This window comes from Trachypithecus francoisi, unplaced genomic scaffold (assembly GCF_009764315.1).
Source record: "Trachypithecus francoisi isolate TF-2019V2 unplaced genomic scaffold, Tfra_2.0 Contig01554, whole genome shotgun sequence".
NCBI classification, from domain to species: Eukaryota; Metazoa; Chordata; class Mammalia; order Primates; family Cercopithecidae; genus Trachypithecus; species Trachypithecus francoisi.
Genome location: NW_022681439.1, coordinates 3,982,057 through 3,989,552, shown reverse-complemented (window position 1 = coordinate 3,989,552; position 7,496 = coordinate 3,982,057). Strand labels below are relative to the sequence as shown.

General features: G+C 42.4%; 1 pseudogene; it reads right to left on the bottom strand.

Annotated features, from left to right (window-relative positions):
• Positions 1-5,141: 5,141 nt before the first annotated feature.
• On the bottom strand, positions 5,142-5,776 carry LOC117063478 (annotated as a pseudogene).
• Positions 5,777-7,496: the final 1,720 nt, after the last annotated feature.

The window sequence follows — 7,496 nt, the reverse complement described above, 5'->3', positions numbered from 1 at the left end:
TCTGGCTTTGTGTTTTGTTTATCCTTGTATTCCCAAATCCTAGCATTTAGGAGGTATTTAAGAAATATTTATGAAGTGTCTAGAGCCACTGTGAAAGCTTACATTAAATCCCACATTTTTCACAATGTCAATTATCTCAAAACCCCAACTCATGAGCTACACCGATCTTTCCCTTAGAATCTGTCGAGTCCAAGTATCCCGCCTCTCCTTTCTTTGACGGAAGCCTAGATTCACCCCCCACCCCCCATATTTCCATGCCCTCCTTCACGGTCCTGTAGAGCAAAAACCTCTCCTCCTTCCAGGCAACAGGCACAGGCACAAAAGGCATAACTGCCACTGGTCATGTTCCACCCTGCTGTCTCTGTACCATCTCCTCTTCTCTCTTTCAGTCCACTTACACTGTATCATGCCTACCTCCTTTTATGTATTTATTTTAAAATTTTATTTATTTTTGAGACAAGGTCTCACTCTGTCACCCAGGCTGGAGTACAGTGACATGATCTTGGCTCACTGCAGCCTTGACCTCCTGGGCTCAAGTGATCCTCCAACCTCAACCTCCCTAGTAGCTGGGATTACAGGTGTGCATCACCATGCCTGGCTAATTTTTGTATTTTTTTGTAGAGATGGGGTCTCACTACATTGCCCAGGCTGGTCTTGAACTCCTGGGGTCAAGCGATCCTCCTGCCTCAGCCTCCCAAAGTGCTAGGATTACAGATGTGAGCCACTGCACCAGGCCCTACCTCCTTTTGGAACCAACCTGAAACCCACTGAGAGCCTACTGCCAGGGTGAGTTAGATCTCACTCACTGGGAGAGAAGCATGGGAGTGTGGCTTGTTACCTGCCCACATTCCCCCTTCCCCACCTCTTCCATGTGGAACACGTTCCACAGAGTTCCAACGGCACCAACCACAACCCTTACTCTCAACTGCTAGATACTAGTATTTTCCCAACTATTAGGTTTTTCCATAAGTCACTGCAGTCAGAGACACTATTAGCAAGGCTGCTCCAGAGATCCTCCTAAGGCAGGGATGAAGGTCATTCTTTCACGTTTCACTCTATAAACTTTACTGTGTGGCTCTTTCGACGTTTGTAATTTTAAAAAACAATGTTTCTCCTTGCCCCATTGGTCTCCCACCATTCTTACCCCAACAAACGTCCACGTCCATTGTGGGGTAATCCAACATCCAATGTCTTCGTTTTTGATCCTAAGCCACTGGATGCTGTCAGGAAAAGTCAGGAAATGCACAAGTGCCCTGGGCTTGCCGTGTGGCTGTACAGCCCTTCCCTCTAACCGAAGTGATCATGTTTCCGTTACAGCTGTTACAAACCTCCTCACTCTTCTGTACCCCAAAGGCCTCACTTTTAGCAAATTCTCTAGGGACCTGTTATTCTTTCTCTCCCCATCCTAGCCCAGTCATCTTTAAGTGACAGCTCTGGTGTAAGCTTTCTCTCTCTCTCCTGGTTTTCTCCCCTGAACTAACTACACACAAACCTTCACGTTATATTCATCCTTTGCTCTCCTCCCTGCCTTTCATTTTCTTTTTCTTTTTTTCCACATTTCTTACTTTTATTTCAACATTTAAAATATTCATAGATGGAGTATTATATTCAGACATCGCCATGGAAGATGTATGAAAACAAAGCATACAGGTATTTCACAATTACAGAATTACGTATTTGTGACTATGTGAATATTTACCCTAGAGTTTATCTGGAAAAACACCATTAAAAAAAAAAAAAACAACTTTTGAGTGTTTCACTGGATTAATTTCCATAAAAAACAAACGGCAAAGAATTTCAGGATACCTAAATATTAGTACTTTTTAAAAATTTCAAACTTTTATAGTATGCTGCTAACGTAGCTCCTATAAGGAACACTTAATACTGAATTCTTTTTTTCTCCCTCAATAGCCAAGTCAGAATATACTTATTTCCTTTTTCACCCAAGTCTTTGTTTCTGAACACATGATGTAGAATAGATTTGATCGTCACAGCATCTTGAGTAGCTAATGAGGTAGGAGTATTCTTAAGTTCTTAGGCATTGACAAAGCAAAGCAAAAGACAAATTACAAAGCTGCTTTTTTAGTGGTTGTTCCTTAAGTAAAATGCTAAGAGCACTGGAAATTGGTCAAATGCTGCTCACATTTTAAAAACAAAGAGGAAAAACCCATTAGAGCCGGGCGCGGTGGCTCAAGCCTGTAATCCCAGCACTTTGGGAGGCTGAGACGGGCGGATCACGAGGTCAGGAGATCGAGACCATCCTGGCGAACACGGTGAAACCCCGTCTCTACTAAAAATACAAAAACTAGCCGGGCGAGGTGGCGGCGCCTGTGGTCCCAGCTCCTCAGGAGGCTGAGGCAGGAGAATGGCGTAAACCCGGGAGGCGGAGCTTGCAGTGAGCTGAGATCCGGCCACTGCACTCCAGCCTGGGAGGCAGAGCGAGACTCCGCCTCAAAAAAAAAAAAAAAAAAAACCCATTAGAAAGCCCTGATATGCATAGAGTCTGTTAAAGGGAAAAACCTGAGTACTGGAATTAAATTCATTTTGGCATTGTAAGGTAAGGTATCTATGCCTAAAAATGCTAAGCTTTCTGCCTTGGAAAAAAAATCTTACCAAGGAGATAAAATTTAAACAGAAAACAAAATTAACCTATACTTTCTTTTCAGAACAAGTTAATTTGCTTCTTTTAACCCAGTTCTCTTTTCCTATACACAAAAAAAGGATTGATAATTTCAGTACACTACATATCCAGTAACACATTTAAATGAAGTTAGCAGTCAATTTACCAACTGTGCCAGAGAAACGCTCCTTATATGGAGGCTTCATTAACATAATGCTAAACAGCTAGAAAACATGTAGGTAATAGATTTCAGCACCATCTGTTAATAGTGTTTCAAAATGCATACACCCCCTAAATCCATATAGACCTAGGAAATGAACCCATCATTCTCTGCATCTACACCAAAAATCCAAGTTCTGAATTCTAACAACCCTGTGTGCCAAAAATAAGAAATTCTTAAAAATCTATCCAATTAAGTTAATAAGACACAAACATGTTCCCCAAAAAAGGAGGGAAGTTACCAATCAAGCATGATGTGTCTAAAATACAAATTTTGGGAGTTTCTCTGATCCTACTCTGGTTCAAGGGGCTGGAAAAAAAAATACATATTTTTAATACATTGGTACCTATTATTTGATGAAGGCTAAATTACAAGAAGAGATTTATTTTAGCAATTTGCACCTCTTAAGGTTACTGCTAAATATACTTTAAAAAGTCATCTAAAAAATGTTTTACAAATACAACAGAATAGCTGCTAGAAAAAAATTGACAACTATGCGGTCTGGCAAATGATTTTCAAATTAAGTCCTTGACAATCAACTACAAAATGTTTTAGATGTACGCATCAAACTTGGTAGCAAAATAGTGCAAAACTCTGATACAGCAGCCCTTAATAGCAAGTACTCATTTGAGATTTGCTACCAAAAATGAATTGTCAACAAGAATCTTTTATATGTCTTTAAACCTTTCCTTTTTCTACTCTACCTAGAACTGTATTCCACTGCTCTTATAAAAATCTCAAAATATCATGTGTATATCATTTATATAGAAGACAATTATTTCCTCTTCACTGCTGCCTCCTTTAATTTCAGTTATAATTCCCTTTATACACATTTTTTTCCTAAGGCACACCATGCCCTATTTACTGCCACAAAGCCACTAAAATCTGTGCCTCAATCTGTCTGCTTCATGGGTGTGGTTAAATACAAACCACTTGCTAGTGTCTGCTAAAACTTAGTAACATCAAGCCTAGAATGCCATTGTCTGTTCTACTGGGGCAAAGGCCAAAATACACAAGCATGTACTCATATGCTCTTTTCCCTACAAACTAACCACATTACCTACTATAACAGTAAAGCTTCATGACGTCTCTGGCTACATATAATTCATACTCAATATTATGAAATAAAGTGTTAGGCCAGTAAGCTTTCACAATTTTTATTAAATCCTACTCTAGTTTAACAATATCTGATGTTACAGACATCATCCCATGGTGAACATGTTTAATAAGTGAAAGCGCCGGGCGCGGTGGCTCAAGCCTGTAATCCCAGCACTTTGGGAGGCCGAGACGGGCGGATCACGAGGTCAGGAGATCGAGACCATCCTGGCTAATACGGTGAAACCCTGTCTCTACTTAAAAATACAAAAAACTAGCCGGGCGACGAGGCGGGCGCCTGTAGTCCCAGCTACTCGGGAGGCTGAGGCAGGAGAATGGCGTGAACCCGGGAGGCGGAGCTTGCAGTGAGCTGAGATCCGGCCACTGCACTCCAGCCTGGGTGGCAGAGCAAGACTCCGTCTCAAAAAAAAAAAGAAAAAAAAAAAAAAAAAATAAGTGAAAGCAAGTCAGACATCTCATCTAGGTCTTTATTTTCTGCAGACTAAGCAACAACTACACAGAACACTATGGGTGATGACAAACACCTTCTCAGTTTCCACACAAGCCATGTTATCAAACTAGATCTACTAATATTGAATACAGTGGATTTGGTGATTGTAGTTCTCATATAATTATAAGTATCATATTAAGATAACATTTTGACAGTTTCACTGACTTTCCAAATAAGCATAACATACTCAAGGAAAAGAATAAAGAGTGAAGTAAAAACTGAACATGAAGAGATTAACTTATTTAAAAAAATGAAGTAAACAAAATAAAAAGAGTGAAAAATCACTGGGGTGGAAGTCAAACAAACCTAGACGTTTGATTGGAAGAGAACAGATCAAATACGGATTTCACAAACCAAAAGTTTATAAACTCAATGCAATACAAATCCTTTTTATTGTAAAAGCTGAGTTGAAATTAAAAGATGTATAAAAACTATTACTTTTGGCCTTAAACAGTACCAACTCTTATGGTCAAAAAAGCCCACAACAGTTAAGATTGTATTGCTTGATTTTATTTTGCACTAGGTGGTGGACATAAAGCAATCCTTCTTAATAAAGTTGACAATTAGCTTCACTCAACATTTTAAATAATGCACATTAAAAAAAAGTATTCATCTTACAAATTCTTCTGCAATCCAAACATACAATAGCTTGGAGAACAACATTTAGAAAACTAAAGCCAATGTAAAAAGACAGATTAAAACAACTAGAACAGTACAGGTTTTATTTATATGGCTCGGATTTTACAGTTTTCTTACTGCATCATCAATGACAGAAATCTGTTCCTTCAGCTGGCTCCATTGTTCTGGATTTAAAGAAATATCTTTTCTTCCGGGTTTCATTTCACCATCAGGATCCATCCAATATTCTCTAATATCCATTAGCACTTTCCCTTTAAAACCTCGAACGCTAACGTACCTCATTTTCCCAATCTGAAACTTGTTATCATCTCTGCTGCTTCCGCTGGTTAGAAGATGACAGAGCTCTCGAAGTTTCACCTGTCTTTTGCTTCTTTATAGATTTTTCTGGAGCAACTTGCTTTTTCCTCTTTAACTTCTTGTCAACCTCACTGTCAGAATCACTCCCAGAAGAGCTTGAAGAAACAAGTTCCTTTGATTGGGGCATTGCTTCACTCAGCTCTAGCAGTCAAACACCCTCCTTCTGGTTCGCTCGCGATTCCTCCCTGCCCTTCATTTCCTTTTTTTTCTTTTTTAAATTTATTTATTATTATAATTATTATACTTTAAGTTCTAGGGTACATGTGCACAACATCCCTGCCCTTCATTTTCATCCCCTCCAAAGCCAAACTTCCTGCAGGGGAGACCACCCTCACATTCCACATCCTCCCTCCCACCCGGTCCTTCCCACTCTGCGCACAGTGCTCTCCTGAAGGTCACCATGACCTAGAATTTGATCACCTGCCAACCCCAGGGGGCCACTGCTCCATCGTTCCGCCTTCATCTCCGCATGATTCACGATGCCGACTGCCCGCTTCTCCTTGGACGTTCCTTTCTCCACTTACCTTTGACCCATCTCACTGGTTTCTCCTTCCTCTCTTGCTCCTTAAACTTAAACTCTCCAGGATTCCCTGCACCTTTCCTCATACTCCATGACACACTGTGAGCCTCTCCAGCTCATCTTGACTCCTACTAGGAAAGCTGCCCCATCGGTGCCTCTAAGACCAGCCTCTGCTTGTGGGAGGCCAGGCCTGCTCCCCAATTACGTTGTCTCCCTCTCCACAGCACAGGTGGTCACAGGCTCGAGCTCAACACGCCTCAGGGGCTGATACACAGTGCCCGCTCACCCGCTCTGCCTTTCCCCATCTGCCAGGCGGTGGCCTCTGCCAGCGCTCAGCTCAGTGCTGGCTGAGCCCCTCCAGTGTTTCCTTCTCGCCCTGGTGCCCACACTGTTGGCCAGGTGTCACCAACAGAGCCACTGCCGCCGTGGCCCGCGCCTCTCACCCTCTCCACTCCTACAGCTACAGCCGCCCCATGGCTTGTCAACAACTTCCTTCTCGGCACCACAACAGCCTTTTCCTTTCTACCAATCCCAGTTGGAGCAGACCACAAGCAGGCTGTGGCGTCCAGTCCCCGCCAGGTCTGGGGAGCCCCTGGACCCACTGTCCTGTAGACACCAACTCACAGGAAATTGTCTCAGCCTCATGTGCTGCAGCTCATGCCTGGAGTCCTAGTCTTGTCCTAGCCACATGGGTTAGAAAGGTGCGTTTCAGTACACACACACACACACACACACACACACTTTTTTTTTTCTTTGAGATAAGAGTCCCACTCTGTGGCGCAGGCTGGAGTGCAGTGGCATGATCTCGGCTCACTGCAACCTCTGCCTCCCCGGTTAAAATGATTGTCTTGCCTCAGCCTCCCAAGTAGCTAGGATTACAGGTGCCCACCACCATACCAGGCTGATTTTTGTATTTCTAGTAGACACAGGGTTTCACCATGTTGGCCAGGCTGGTCTTGAACTCCTGATCTCAGGTGATCCACCTGCCTTGCCTCCCAAAGTGCTGGGATTACAGGCATGAGATACCATGCCTGGCCCACATTCTTTAATGTTACATGTTTTATATATGTGCATATATACACACAAGTGCATGAGTATGCTCTTCTACTCTTCTAAATACAAATAAATCCATTGTTCAATATTTTCCCATCGTCTATTCTGGAATTGAGGTTTTCTTCATTTTTTCTTGAATCCAGGACTTCATGAAGGGAAAGTAAAGTTTTTATAAGCTATTGTACGTTTTTTTAAAGAGTGGGAGGAGATGGCCTTTGAGAAGTTGAGGATTTTCTCCCAAATTCCTTTGTAGCCTGCAACAGACTGAATTCTGTTCCCTTAAAATTCACCTATAAAGCCCTAATCCCCAGTGTGACCTCACTGAGGACTGAGTCAGCCAGCCCTTGATCTTGGACTTCCCAGGCTCCAGAACTATCAGAAATAACAGTCTGCTGCTTCAGTCACCCACCTATGGCACACGACGGCAGCCAGAGCTGACTCAGGTGTGGCTCTGGCCCTTGTTAATTGTGTGAGCTTAGGC